We start from the raw sequence: 16521 nt of genomic DNA on the forward strand, positions 1-16521 counted from the left end.
TACTATGATTTATGGAGTGCAAATGCACAAGCTATGAAGCCAGAGGATTTAGCAGCAAGACAACACGACCCACAGACCACTTCTCTGTTAGACGTGCTCCAGCCACTTGAGTTCCCGCAAGCTCTGCGCAGGCCTCAAACCCCTAGAACAGCCCAGGTGGGTCCGGGAGCGGGCTTGCGCCACGCCCCCTTCTCGGGGAAGCCCGGCCCTCCTTCCGCCCCACGTGCGCTAGCGCTACCAGTGCAGAAGCGTGTCAGGACAGTGGAGCGGGGTGTAGGCGAGAAGCTCCCGAGTTACGGCTTCTTACCTTCTCAGGATAGGCCGAGGCCTCCTAGTAGTCTTGCCTCCTTCTCACACCCTTAGGCCGGGAAGAGGGCGGTTCATATCACACCTCGCCCGGAGCAGACTGGTTTAGACCCGCCTTTTCCGTCCCGTTATATAAAGCGGTTGGCTACCCTGCTGTCAGTCAGAGGCAGCAAGAGCGGCCTGAGAAAGGCTCTGGGTTTGTTTTGCTGGGCGACTGTATGTCAGCTTGGCTGTCAGCTGCGAGAGTGCTTTGAACTTTTAGGTGGAAAATGCCGGAAAGTAACTTCACAGAGTGGAGCGACATTAGCGCGGTGCAGGTGGCCGCCGGGTACCCAAGCGTTGTCTTGGAGACAGGAGATCGTGGGGGCGGTGTGGGTGGAGGCTTACAGAGGTTTCCTTTTGGCGTCCCCTAGGTAGGGGAGGATGCGCGAAGTGGGTGGGACCGGGAGTTTATTCCCTGTTCTCTTGCCGGCAGGATGTGGAATTCGTGTTTGGCGTCCTAGGCATCCCGGTGACCACGGACATCCCCCTTGCATCCCAGGAGCTGGACATCAGGTATGTCGGGATGAGGAATTAGCAAGTGGTAAGGACTCTGGTAACCGAATGCATTATGGGAATGATAGATAATAGTAGCACCTGTTCATTGCAAACACTCAGTGTTTACCATTTCTCTAGTGCTTTCCAAATGCATGGTAGGCCAGTTCTCTCCCGCTGAGCTATACCCTTACTTCTAACTTTTAGTCTTTCTAGTTGGGAGAACCTTCTGTTCTTTTATCGAGAGAAGATGAAGTGATTGATCTATTAATACGAGCTATATTTTACTGTTTTTCTGGAAGTGAGTTTACCTGCCACTGCTGTCTTCATACAGAAAACATTTATTGAATGTGTACTATGTTTTGGATACTGTGCTCCATAACTGGTGGAAGAGAGAAATATAAAGAAGGAATGAGGTGTAGTTTTGACCTTCAATTTGATCGAATTCTGAGAAGATAAAGGCAAGATATGCAGAAAAAAAACAAGATATACTTAAATAGGAAATGTAGTAGTACAGAATGGGTGACTGGTTCTCTTTGGGATTTGCTTGACTATGTGGACCATAGTGCCGCTGACTGAGACTGGGAAATATACAGGGAAGAGCCAATTTGGAAGGGAAAGGTTATGAATTCAATTTGAAATGTGAGTTTGAGATGCATGTGGGACATCCAGCACATATGCCCATTGGGCAACCAAGACTTAGTGCCTGAATTAAAGGAAATGACAGGATGATTCAGAAGGAATATGACAACAGGATCAGAAGACATTCAAGAGTATGTTTGTGTTAAAGAGAAGGGTGTAGTTGGGTATGATTTGATTGTCTTTCATCAGATTCTTGGAGTAATCAAGACATAATGATCATATTTGGCTAGTAAGTAGGCAGACTGTTGTAAAGTCAACTGTTACTGAGTTTACTGTGTTCAGACACTATTCTGAGTGTTTTACATGTATTAACTGATTTCGTCTTCACAACAATGCTCTGAATTATGTTCACTTTATAGATGAGAAAGCCAATGTACAAGTAAGTTGCCAAAATTACACAGTAGAACCCCATAAAGTGGCACACACCTATAACCCCCAAGCTACTCTGGAGACTAAGGCAGGAGGCTTGCAAGTTTAAGGGCAGCCTTGGCAATTTAGTGATCCCCTGTCTCAAAAAGGAAAAGGTTGTAGCTCAGGGGTAAAGCACTCCTGGGTTCAATCCCCATTACCAAGAGGAAAAAAAGAGAGAAAGGTTTAAACACAAGTTAGGTATGGTGGTACATGCCTATAATCCAGCTACTTGGGAAATGGAAGCAAATGATTGCCATTGGAGGCCATCCTAGGCAATTTAGGAATATCCTGTCTCAATTTTTTTTTTTTAAAGCTGGTGATGTAGCTCAGTGTAGAGCACTTGTCTGGCATGCTTAAGACCCTGGGTTTCATCTTCAGCAGCACAAAAAGAAAAGAAAGAGAATATTCAAGCATAAAGATGTACGGTGCAGTGCTCTTAATACCAAAAATTATCCAGCAATTGAGAAGAATATTTAATTGTGGTATATGTGTAAAAAAAATGTAGCCTTTAAAAATTTTAAGAACTAATGACAAAGTAAAACATTTATAATAAGTAAAAGTGTATGAGCCAGTATTATATAAACTCATTTATAGAAAAAAAATTGCATATCAAAAAAGACTGTATGAAAAGAGCCCAGGGCACTAATAATAGCTTACAAGTTGACATTATTATGGGGTTATTTTGGAGTTTTCTTTATACTTTCACTATTTTTTTCCACATTATCTAAAGTGAAGGTGTTAGAAACATAATAAACAAATGAAATAAAATTTACAGTTTCTGTCCTAAGAGAAACACTACCTATGTGGCGGCTCACAACCCTGTTTGCCCTATGTGGTTTGGCCCCATCCCTTTTGATGTTTAATGAGTTATCTGCAATTGCTATTTTCTCCCCACCTACCATATTTATTCTACTTAGTTCATCTTGTACATTAGCATTTACACAGAGTAGGATTTTTATTACTTTAGTTTAAAAGATCAGATTTACCCTTTAAGCTAATTTGTAAGCTTAAAGTATAAATAAGCTCCAAACTATTTAGACTTCAGAGATACTTGCAGAATAATTTAACTAAGAAATACAAATATGCTTTTTTGTGTTATATCAGATTTTTTTAAATGGGCCTCTGCAATTGGAGAGACTAAGTTGGATTTTACATTTGGGCTGCCTCCAACATAACAGCCATGTATTAAGTTTACACAGGTACTCAGAAGAGATTTCAAATGAGAGCTATTTGTGGTTCATTGTTCTCCTTCTCAGCCATTATCAGCTCTGCTTTCTTCTTGGCTTTTGTAAGGAACCTTTTCTATTTTTACAAAAGTAGATTTTATAAATTTTCTAACATAATTACTGGTACCAAAGTAAGCTGCCTTTTCAAACCTAGAAAATGTAGTGTTACACTTCTGACCAGAAAACCTTTCAAAATCAAGTTTCAAATAGTTTGAAAAGCACAGTTTGCCTCTTCTTCATGTTTAGATATATTTAAGGTAGAGAAAAGAATTTTAAGTAGGATTATAGATTAAAATGAAACATTCAGCATTCTCCTCTTTTTTTTGAGAGAGAGAGAGAGAGAGAGAGAGAGAGAATTTTTAATATTTATTTTTTTAGTTTTCGGCGGACACAACATCTTTGTTTGTATGTGGTGCTGAGGATCAAACCTGGGCCGCTCGCATGCCAGGTGAGCGTGCTACCGTTTGAGCCACATCCCCAGCCCCAGCATTCTCCTCTTGATGACCAAGTTCTTGAACCTAAGACCTGTACCATGCATCACCTCTAGGGAAGCTAAATTATTCCTTTTTGCAAAATCCATTTTCATTTATCCAAGGCCATCCAGAAATGGAACTTATGAGCAAATGGAATAATCATGCCATATTCTAAGAGTGGTTCTCAGAATGTGGTCCCTAAGCTACCAGCATCAGCATCACCTAGGAAACTTGTTAGAAATGCACATTTCTGGACCCCATTCCAGAATTAATGAAATCAGAAACTAAGGTGGACTCCTGCAATGTATGGTTTAATAAGCCCACTAGGTAGTACAGGCTCAAATTTGAGAGCCCCTGCTCTAGGTAGGAATCCTTAATGATGTAATTCAGTAGAATTTTTTCTTTCTTTCTTTTTTCTTCTTTTTTTTCTTTTTGGTACCAGGGATTGAACTCAGGGGCACTTGACCACTGAGCCACATCCCCAGCCCTGTTTTGTATTTTATTTAGAGACAGGTCTCACTGAGTTGCTAAGCACCTTGCTAAGTTGCTGAGTCTGGCTTTGAACTTGAGATCCTCCTGCCTCAGCTCCTGAGCCACTGGTATTACAGGTGTACGCCACCAAACCTGGCTCAGTAGAGGTTAGATTCAAAACTGTAATTGATCAGCTCAAATGGGACAATACCAGAATTCCATAGAGTAGATTTTAAAATGAGGGAAGATGATGAGGTTCTCTATACTATGATACTTGAATAGATCTAAGGATTTTTACTTTTTTTTTTTTAAAGTACTAGGGATTGAACCAGGGCCTGAAGCATGCTAGGCCAGTACTCTACCACTGAGGAGCTACATTCCCAGCCCTTTTTATTTTACTTTACTTCACTTCTTGAGTATCACATCTTCTTTATTAAATTTTACATATAACACAGTCTATTTATTCAGCCTTTATTGACTTCTTGGTGTTTTTTAGTTTGGTTTTTGATTTTTTGGTGGTACTGGGGATTGAACCCAAGACCTCATACATGCTAGACAAGTTCTCTTCCACTGAGTTATGTTCTCAACCCCTTAATTGACTTGTTAAATATTTTAAGAATAAACATGACTTGTTCTTCAGCTTTTTCTCTTTTTTAAGTTGACATCTGTGCAGAAGAATTGGAAAATAATGGTCTTCTTCTGGTGCTGTGACTTTGCTAGGAGACGTAGATGCTGTTACTAAACAGGTAGGAACTTTTGCCTAGGTTTTTAGTTTGTGTGAACTGGTCTTTTAAGGAATGGTTCTTGAAATATTAGTGTCTATTTTAAACCAAATTTGAAAAGGGAAACTATTCTAAAATATAACTTTCGAACTTGGTCTTTTTATACTTAGCTCGTATTTCTGTAAATTAAGCATTTTTGGAAGGCATTTGAAAATTTAAAGTCATTCAGAATGCAAATGGATTTACTAAGTAGGATACCACTGTCTGAAAAATTATAATGCAACTTCCAAAAGGAGTTTTGGGTTACAGCCCAAAAAATAGCTTTACAGGATGGAAATTTTTTTAGGTTTTTATTTTATTTTATTTTTCTAAGTTAATAAAGAGCTTTTACTCTCCCAAATTGCATTCAGTGATTTGTCCAGGTTCTTATTTTTGTATATATCTTATATATTCACTCCATTATGATAGGAGATTTAAAATATTGTCACATTTATCACTTGATTTTGGATATTTGTTATCATAAGTATGTGATATTAAACTGCATCTCCAGTCACATATGAAATCACTCTGGAGCATTTGATCTGTATCACAAGACTCTGTAGGTGTTTATCAGCCTTTCTATAAGGGTTCTATGGAGGGGGTGGTTTTCTTTAAGTGTCAAAGACTAAAGAGGGCTTAAGAGCTCTTACCATAAGATGTAGAGATGGTGGCACTTCACTGTGTCCTACAGGAATCCCAGCATCTGGCAGAAATCCACACTGACCCAAAAAAAAGCTTACCATATTATTCATTTATCAGTCTTTTCCTGACTAAAGGAAAAGCAGAGAGTATGAGCACTGTGAAGGGTAGAATAGCATAGTAAGCAGTGTGTTTTCTTTAAGAAGATATCTTATATTAATGTGATAAAATTGATTTTCAAAAAGGAAAGAAAAATTGTGGTTTTTTAGCTTTTAGAACAATTTGATAAGACTCCATGGCAGTATCCTGCAGAGAGGCTGCATTGAAGGTTACCTTAGACCCCATGAAACTAGACACTTCAGGTTCATGGCTCACTTAGTCTGTGACATACATGTTCCTAGAAATCACAATGCTGCGCAGTCATACAGTAAAAACCACAAAGATGTAGTGCTGGGGCTAGTTGGGACTGTTTCTGTTAATGCCCCAGGTGGTTTTTGTTGAGCACCAGAAGGCATATGGCTAAACAAAGGCATTTACCTTGCTATTTTTATCTTCATTCAGGAACTGTAGAATAGTGAATATAGTGTACCCTTATTCTCCAGCATGTGGAGAGAGAACTATATTTCCAGACTGTCTTCTGTAGTCCTTTAATTTTAAATTTAGCGCCACATTTCAGATGAAAATATTCAGGGATAAAACTTTTTCTAAGGCACTTGTTTTCCTAAGAATACTCAGATTAAGGTTATTTAGTTTTGTTTAACCCAGTGTTTCCTAGCAATCTTTACTATAGGACTTCTTGGTATCTTTAATATGCTAGTATGCATTGTGGATTTCCAGGAAGAGAGATATTCTATGGCTTATTTGATTGTGTCCCAAATTAGGACTATGGGATAAGTCCCCCACCCACAGGATTGTTCAGTTAGCTTCTGAGGGTGGCCATGAAACAGCCATTTGGGAATCTTATAGCTTATAGTTGTTACCTATTTCCAATTTAGTTTGGTAGTGGCTTACTGAAATTGGTTATTTTCATTGTATCTCAATCTAATTTAGAGTATATTCCTCTTTATTGTTTTAGTAATTAGTTTCCCCAAATCCCTGCCTACACAGTATTCTACCATGTTCAAGAACAACTGCCCTTGCCAAGCAGAGTGATTCATGCCAGTAATCCCAGCAACTCTGGAGGCTGAGGAGGGAGGATCACAAGGTCAATTCAGCAATTTAGCAAGGCCCTAAGCAATTTAGCAGGATCCCATTTCAAAATTAAAAATAAAAAGGGCTGGGAATATGACTCAGTGGTAATGTACCCCTGAGTTCAATCTCCAGTACCAACAACTGCCTAGGATTTTAGGCTAAGCAAAGGAGCAAATACTATGGACATTTGTTGTTGCTTCAAAACTACCTTCCTTGTCAAAGGTAAGACTTCCAAAAAAGAGGGCTGAGATTGTGGTTCAGTGGTAGAGCGCTCACCTAGCACGTGTGGGGTGCTGGGTTCGATCCTCAGCACCACATAAAAATACATAAATAAAATAAAGGTATTGTGTCCAACTATAACTAAAAAAGAATATTTTTTTAAAAAAGACTTCTAAGAAATTATAGTGTTTTTAATTTGAAATTATAATAATGCAGATTAAGGAAACATTTGAAAACTATACATGCTTAGTGTAAAAGAATATATTTCATAATGTATTCTTAGATAAGGTTTTGTAGAGATTTTACACTTGATATATCCCTTAGTGTCCATGTGATAATTTGTATACTCAGTGTTCTAAGGATACATTTACAGTCCTCCAAACAATCGAGTAGCTTTTTCCTCTCATACTGCTATCCTTGACAAATCAGTCTAAACATTTTATATACATATCCTTTGGTACTGGAGATTTAACTCAGAGCCACTTTACCACTGAGCCACATTCCCAGCATTTTTTTTCTTACTTTTTATTTAGAGACAGCATCTCACTAAGTTATTGAGACTGGCTTCAAACTTGCAATCCTTTTGCTTCAGCCTCCCAGATCTCTAGGATTACAGGCATGCACATAACATCTAGCTTAAAAATTTATATTAAAGAAAGAGAATGTCTTTACATTTCTTTATTTTTCTATGATCCATGTAAATATGACTAAAAGTTTTGTGCTAATCCCACTCTCTGTGACACGCCCCTGAGTTTTATTTTAGTTTTGTTCTTCAACAGGCTTGATGCTCATACCTCTGGAGCAATAGAAATTGGTTTGGGATTTGTTATTGCAGTTGCTATAGTGGCTAAAGATAGAAACTCTTGGTTTCTGTGAAAAGGGAGACAGTGCACTTGAGTTTTCTGCACTGAAACTGGAAACCATGTACAGGTAAAGCAGTTCTGAACCAGATCATCTCCTTTTCCTAAATGTGAAAAATTATACATGAGACCCATTTGCCTAAAAATTACCAGGTGTTCCCCATGTGGCTAGGCACTCTGGGTATAGCACTGCACTAAGTGTTGACAATCCTAGAGTAAGGGTCTTTACTCTTTCACAATAGTGTGTTCATGGCTTCCTCAACTGCATACTAAAAATTTGCAAAAGTGTGGAAAATTGTTTTGAGGTCACTGAAAAAAAATTAGTACTAAAAGAAGCTGTTTCCCTTTACAAAAATAAAACTTCATGTGGGCCATGGTGGTACACACCTGTAATCCCAACAACTTGGGAGGCTGAGGCAGGAGGATCCTGAGTTCAAAGCCAGCCTCAGCAAAAGTGAGGTGCTAAGCAACTCAGAGAGACTCTATTTCACTGACAGAGTCTCTAAATAAAATACAAAATAGGGCTAGGGATGTGGTCAGTGGTGAGTGCTACTGAGTTCAATCCCTCGTACAGAAAAAAAGAAAAATAAATAAACCCCGCTGGGATGTGGCTCAGTGGTAAAGTGCCCCTGCGTTCAATTCCTGGTACTAAATAAATAAATATATAAATAAATCTCAGCATATGTCTGATTTCTATTTGAATGCTTTCACCCAAAACATTAGATCATTAAACTATACCATTCATTTTGATCATGGTTTGTGTTTCTTGGGGACCATCTTTACTTTTAGGAAATATACCCTGAAGTGCTTAACAGTAAAGTATCACAATATATGCAATTTACTTTCAATTAGTTAAAAAATGTATATTTACAGAGACAGTTAAAGCCTTGTTAACAACTGGTGGATCCAGCTGAAGGATACTTCAATACTCCTATAGGATTGAAAATTAACCAAATAAGGGAAATATTTCACTCAATGAAAACACCATTGCCCAACATGCTTTTCAACATTCTTTACACTACTAATCATAACCGTGTGATCTTTGCATGATAAGTATCACAGTAACCCATGTATCACAAACAGATGCTTATATTTAGCTGTGATATCCCAGTGCAGGGATTCCTACATTCCTTGTTATTTCATAATCCTTTCATAGAGGATTATGAAATAACAAGAGAAATAGGACTGCGCTTTTCTGGATGACACTTTTCTCATACTTTCAAAGACTCTTATGACCTCAATTTAAGAACCATCATCCTAAAAGGACACAATCCCTTAGGCCACAAGGACCTAAGTTTAATAAAGATGACACAAAATCAATGAGGATATCAAATCTTGTATAACAGTGTAGAAAATGAAAACCAGAGATAATTTTCTACCCTTTACTTTGGAAAACTCTTTTAAGGGTGACTTTGCAGGGTGTGGTGGTGCACTCCCATAATCCCAGTGACTGAAGGATCACAACTTAGACACTGTCTCAAAAAATGAAAAGGGCTGGAGATATCATAAGGTCCTTGCTTAGCATTTGGATGGCCATCTTAAATGACAGTCACCATTTTAAGGAAAAAGTTTCACTTTCCTGCCCCAGGGCCTTTCTGAAAAAGACTCACCACTCCCTCATACCAACCCAACCCTAACCATCTGCATTAGGACCCAGCCTCCCCCATAAAAGTCCCAGAACTCAAGCCTGTTTTGCCTTTCTCTCCTATAGTGAGATGGCCTTTATTTGTCAGCTCTGACAAACTCTCATGTGTATCTCTGCCTGGTCTCCATCTTTCATGTCTCGCTTACCCATCTCTCATTCCTCACTTTCCCTTCAGTAGTGATGCACCCCTGCATTCAATCCCCAGTACTAAAAGTAAACTAATTTATGTTTCAGGTTTTTTTCCACCTCTTCTATAAAAATCGCTGAGTGATGAGACGTGCGGTCTCATGTAAGAGTAGCTACTGATGGCTACCAACAGAAAGTATGACTCTATTAAAAGAACTTCATGGCAGTATCTTCCCATTATCACACTCCACAGGGCCAGTGGATATCTTACATACTTCTCTAATTCTCACTACCACCCTCTAAGGGTGAGGTAGTGAGATGAAGAAATTAAGTCTCAAAAAATTTAAGCAAATTATTATTCGAGGCCATGACAGTTGTCCCCAGCAAAGCTCTGAAACCTGGCCCTCTCTATAGTTTATTCAAATATATGTCATAATTTTTCCACCAAACTCTATATCATGACATTTCTAATTTGTTTCTCTTGTGAAGGACTTTAACCTCTGTACAGCTTAGCACAGTTGCCTTCAAATGTTCACACTAACCTTTCCATTTCTAAACCACCAAAATATACTTTTGTAACAGTGGTCTACTTTATGCTTTGAATATAGCCTTTGCCACCGCAGCTTTTTTTTTTTTTGTACCAGGGATTGAACTCAGGGGCACTTGACCACTGAGCCACATCCCCAACCCTATTTTATATTTTATTTAGGGACAGGGTCTCGCTGAGCTGCTTAATGCCTTGCTTTTGCTGAGGCTGGCTTTGAACTCGTGATCCACCTATCTCAGCCTCCCGAGCCACTGGGATTACAGGGGTGCACCAGTGTGCCCAGCTTGCAACTTATTTTTAAAATGGACATATTTCTTTCTTCCTCTCTCCCTACTCATCCCTAATCTCAGGAACAGTGGATTACCTTTCTTCCCCATTTTAGGTAGATTTGTGTGTCCTTAAGCACACACACCTAGGAAGGAAGTAATCCAGACTTTGGGGATGGTACCAGATCTCAGAAATTACTATCTCCCTAATTAACAAGTGAATTAAAACTCCAACAGAGAATTTAAGGAAGGTAGCCTTTAAATTACCTCTTTAAAAGCTTCCTTTTCTGGGCTGGGGTTGTGGCTCAGTGGTAGAGCACTCACCTAGCATGTGTGAGGCACTGGGTTTGATCCTCACCATCACATAAAATAAATGAACAAATAAAAGGTATTGTGTCCATCTACAACTAAAAAATGTGTGTGTGTTGTGTAGGTTTTTTGTTTTTGTTTTTGTTTTAAGCCTCCTGTTCCTGCTGATGAGCAGAATCACAGTCTCTGGGACAGGGGTCATCTGTGTTTTTCCTTTGCTAGCAAAGCAATAACCCTTCTTTTTCCTTTTTCTCAGAACCTTATCCTCGTTATTGGATTGGCATCAGGGACAAGGGCCAAGCTTTCAGTAACACTTTTACTCTCTAAACCTTAAGATTGCCTCTTCCAAAAAGAACTCCCAAATCCCCTCAATCTGTCACTCCCATGATGCAATAGGGCAATACTTAAAGCCCAACATTATTTGGGCTGGGATTGTGGCTCAGCAGTAAAGTGCTCACCTAGCATGGGCGGGACCCGGGTTCGATCCTCAGCACCACATAAAAAAATAAAGGCATTGTGTTGTGTCCATCTACACCTAAAAAATAAATATTTTTAAAAAATAAAATAAATTAAAAAAATATGAGTGTTAGTCAGCACTTCATTGCTATAACTAAAATACCTGACAAGAACAACTCAGAGGAGGAAAAACTTATTTTTAGATCACGATTTCATATGTTCAGTCCGTGGTTAGCCAACTCCATTGCTCTGGGTGCAAGATGAAGCAGGATATTGTGGCAGAAGGGCTTGGTAGACAAAAGCTGTTTCACTCCAGGTGGCCAGGAAGCCAAGAGAGTGGGGAAGGGTCCACAGGGAAGATGAAGAACCCTTAAAAAGGCACTCTCTCAGTGACCCACCTCTTCCAGTCACATGGCACTGCCTACAGTTACCATCCAGTTAGTTCATTCAAATGAGGTTGTACATATTAGATTTAGCTCTCATAATCTAAACATTGCACCCCTGAATATTCCTATATAAAAACAGGAGCTTTGGATCAGTGGGTGAAGGGTACTAGCAGGTATGTACACCCATGTGTAACCTCAGGGCAGAATTCTTCACACTGAGAAAACAAAAAACTTTCAAAGATTCTAGCTGGATGCCTCACTGGTTTCATTTCATCATCCAATTAACTGATGTCATTGTACCTGGACCTCTCCCCCTTAGCTGTCCCTGGTATCTCTCCTAGGGCCCTTGAGGGACCCTACCAATAACTACTTAAATATGAAAACACACACACACACACACACACACACGTTTTCTCTAGTTTCGTACTTTAGGGATTGAACTGGAATGTTCTGGAATGGGAACACACCAAATGGAGGGTATAGGAATTAACTACCCTGATCAGGTGGAGAATACATGGTTCTACTCCACTCACTATGTGGGGAACATAGGGACCACCTCCCTCATGGGGTGAATGACACAGGGACCTACTTCCCTCAGTGGGGAGGGCATGGAGATCTACACCCCTAATCTAGCAGAGAACACAGTGATCCATTTCCCAAACTGAGCCAAAGGCACAGGGATATCCATATATATTTTCATATATGGGTTCATAGATTCATATGTAGTATATTCATATATATGTTCATATACACACACACACACACACATGTTTTCTCTAGTTTCGTGCTTCAGGGATTGAACTGGAATGTTCTGGAATGGGAAAACATTATAAGGAATGTACAGGGATTAACTCCCCTGATAGGTGTAGGATGCATGGTTCTACTTTACTAACCAGGTGAAAGACATGAAGATCCCTCCCTTCATGGGGTGAAGGACACAGGATCCTACACCCCCTATGGGGACAATTCCTAACACAAGGTAGAGGGCGTGGAGATCAACTCCCTTCATCTAGCGTAGGGCTAGATACATATACATATATTCATGTATATATGTATGAATATATTAACATATCTATACATATAGCTACACATATGACATACTTATGTCTTCTTCAGTTTCATACATTGAGAGTTGAACTGGAATATTCTGGAATGGGAAATCATTAGATGGGATTAACTCCCTGATTAGGTAGAGAATACATGGTTCTATTCCCCTCACCAGGTGGAGGGCATGGGAAAGTATTCCCCAAATGGGCTGAAAAACATTGCAACAGCACTACACCAACGGAGAAATACTCCCATTATGGGGCAGAGGGCATGGACTCACATAGTCTAGCAGACAGCATGGTGATCCATTCCCTATTCTGAGCAGAAGACACAGGGATATAATTCACATAAATATTTATATATATTCATATTGCATGAAATGAATATGTATATATATAAATGTGGACATCAATATGAATATAAATATGCACGTGAATATGTGTGTGAATATATGAACATGAATATGAATATGTATGTATGAATATTGTTATTAATACATACATGAATATTATCATAAACGTGCATGAATATGAACATGAACCTGTATGTGTGCATATGAATATTTGTACATATGAATACAAATATGAACATGATTATTAACATAAATATGAATATAAATGCATGCGTGTACACAAATATGAATGTATATGAATATGAACATGCACACAAATATGAACCCATGTAGACATAACTGAATACATGTATGAATATGAACATACACATGAATATGAATATGTACACATACCTGACTACATGTATGAATATGTTCATGCACATGAATGAATATGAATGAGCACATGTACATGAATATGAATATCAGTGTGCATAAGATATGTACATGTGCATATAATTACATGAATATAAATATGTACATATATTTGTAAATGAATATGAATATGTACATGTGCATGAATATATACATGAATAGTATATACTAATATGAATGTGAGCATGTACATAAGTATTGTGATTTTGATATATGAATATAAATGTATGTATGAATATCTTTATGAATATACAAATAAATGTACATGTATATGTAAGCAGGTATATATAGATAAAATCCCAGTGCTTTTTGCTTATATGGGGAATGGATCACCCTGCCCTCTGCTGGAGGAGGTGAGTATTTATCCACACCCCCCACATCAGGAGGACTATTGGTTCCCAAGTGCGAGTAGGTCTCTGGGTCTTTCACCCCATGAGGAGAGTAGATACCCATGAACTCCACCTAGTAAGTTGATTTTATCTTCCACCCGATAAAGGGACTTTCACTGTATGGTCTACCTGATAACACTCCAGAATATTCCAGTTCAAATCTTAATAGTATGAAGTATGGATAGATGGATCTATATGTGTATCTACAGATGAATCTATAGATAGGTCTACAGATGGATCTACACATGAATCTACAGATCAATCTAAAGATGAAATATTCCAGTGCCTTTTGCTCAGTATGGGGTATGGTACGCTGTGCCCAAATGAGAGAATAGAACTCCGTACCGTCCCAAAAGTGAGGGGAGTAGTTTCTCAGGAGAAATAGGTACCTGTGTACTACACATATTGAGGGACACAGGTTCCCATACCCTCCATGGGGGTGGGGGGTGGGCGGGTAGAACCATGTATAATCCACCCAATCTGGGGAGTCATTTCTGTGCAGTCCTAAAGATTTCACATTCCAGATTATTCCAGTTCTACACTCAAAAGTATGAATGGAAAAAGCATTAATATGTATATGAATATATTTATCATATGAATTAATATGAATATGTATATATAAATATGTACATCAACATGAATATGAATGAGAATATGTACCTGAATATTTATGTGAATATACATGAACCTGAATATGAATATGTGCCCCAGTCTGGCTGGGCACAATTCAGGAGCCACTTGTCAAAAGAAACAAACTTTATTTTTAGAACCACACCACACAGCTCCTTAGGAAAAACCTCAGAGCCCAACTGCCACCACCAAGCCTCTCAACCTCCCTGACCCCTCTTGCTCTTGAGGCTGATTGGCTGGGTCATGTGGGCGGAGCCAAAAAAGTCCCCCAATGAGCAGCTCCGTGGTCTGAAAGGGCGGGGAAACAGCCCAATGAGCATCACTGCAGAGGAGCCAATCAGTTGGCAGCTAGAAGTTTTCTGGGGCCGCTGTGAGCCAATCATCAGCTGGCAGCTGGAAGTTTGCTGGGGCCCCTTGGACTGTGGCTCTCAACAAATATGTATGCATGTAGATTTGTACATGAATATCAATATAAAAATATGTGAATATGAACACACATGAATATTCATGTAAATATGTACACAAATATGCATATAAAATGAACATAGATACTAATATGTACAAATATAAATACATGCATGTACAGATACATGTATGTTATAAATATACATGTACAGATGTATATTTATATATAATATAAATACATGCATGTACAGATACATGCATGTTATATAAATATAAATATGTACATGTACAAAATGTGCATATGAATATAAATGTTCACAAATATGAAAATGTACTTGCACAAATAGACAAATATGAGAGTATATGTACATGTAAAATATGCATACGAATATGAATGTGTACATGAATAGGAATATATGTACAAATATTAGAATGTACAAGTATATGAATATGAAAGTATACATGTACATGCAAACATGCATCAAATATGAATGTGTACATGTATATGAATATGAACATGTACAAGTATGTGTTCATATACATGTACATGAATATGGATGCAAATATGTACATGAATGTGACCATGTGTATGAATATGAATATTCCATGAAAAGTGTATGAATAGGAATATGAAGATACATGTGTACATGTACATAATATGATAATGATAGATACATTTATATGTATATGAATGTTAATGTGAATATAACCTCCATTTGATGAGATCCCATTACAGAATGTTCCAGTTCATACTCTAAAAAGATGAAATTGGGGTGGATACTGGGGCAGATACTATACAGATGGATCTAGAGAGATGGATCTATATAGAAAGATGAAACTAGTTAGATGGATGAATCTAGATAGATGGATTGATCTACATAGATGGATTAACATCAATAGATGAATCTAGATATATAAATGAATCTAGATAGATGAATCTAGATAAATGGATGAAGATTTGTAAATGAATCTAGATAGATGAATCTAAATAGATGAATATAGATGGATGAATCTAGATAGATAAATCCAGATAGATAAATTAATCTAGATAGGTGGAAGGATTTAGATAGATGAATCTATATAAATATGAATACAGTATACATGTACAGTCCTTCTGATGATTTCCCATCCAGATTGTTTCCAGTTCTATCCTCAGAGTATGAATGGAGAAGGCATAAAAATTTATATGAAGATAATTATTATTTATTGGAATATTAATATCTATATTTGAATATGTACATTAATGTAAATATGAATGAGTATAGGTACATGAATATTTATGTGAATATATGTGATCCAAATATGAATATGTATGCTTACAGATGTGAATATGTATATTTGTACAAGAATATTAACATGAAAATTATGAATATGAATGTAAAGACATGAATATGTGTGATCTATAAATAAATATGAATATGCATGTGAAATGAATATGAATATATGTATGAATATGTCCATGCACATGTACAGGTATATGAACATAAATATTAAGTGCATATGTGCATGAATATTAATGTGTTCAAATAGAAAAATGTACATGTGCATGTACATAAACATGAAAGTGTACATGCATATGTACAAAAACATGTGTATGAATATCAAAGTGTACATGAATATGAATGTGTACAAATGTGAAAATATACATGTACCATACATGATTAAGAAAGTATACATGTACATGCAAATATATGTATGAATGTGTACATAAATATTTGTGTGCACAAATATGAAAATGGACATGGACATGGAAATGGATATAAAAGTGTACATATACATGCAAATAGAAATATGTATATATAACAAGAATTTTTAC

The 16521-nt window shown here is 37.7% G+C and overlaps 1 long non-coding RNA gene across 4 annotated transcripts in view; it reads left to right on the top strand.

Annotated features, from left to right (window-relative positions):
- The first annotated feature begins 477 nt into the window (after positions 1-477).
- Positions 478-16521, top strand: part of LOC125616248 — a 34162-nt gene continuing 18118 nt past the window's right edge. For 2 of the 4 annotated variants that reach the window (XR_007346858.1, XR_007346857.1), the window contains exons 1-3: positions 478-623; positions 782-861; positions 4722-4809. This is a non-coding gene — a long non-coding RNA (uncharacterized LOC125616248). Of the gene's footprint in view, positions 624-781; positions 862-4721; positions 6881-10882; positions 14471-16521 lie in introns of those variants that run through there. The other 2 variants (XR_007346856.1, XR_007346855.1) reach the window with 2 other exon arrangements.

Source organism: Marmota marmota, unplaced genomic scaffold (genome assembly GCF_001458135.2).
Source record: "Marmota marmota marmota unplaced genomic scaffold, marMar, whole genome shotgun sequence".
Taxonomy (NCBI): Eukaryota; Metazoa; Chordata; class Mammalia; order Rodentia; family Sciuridae; genus Marmota; species Marmota marmota.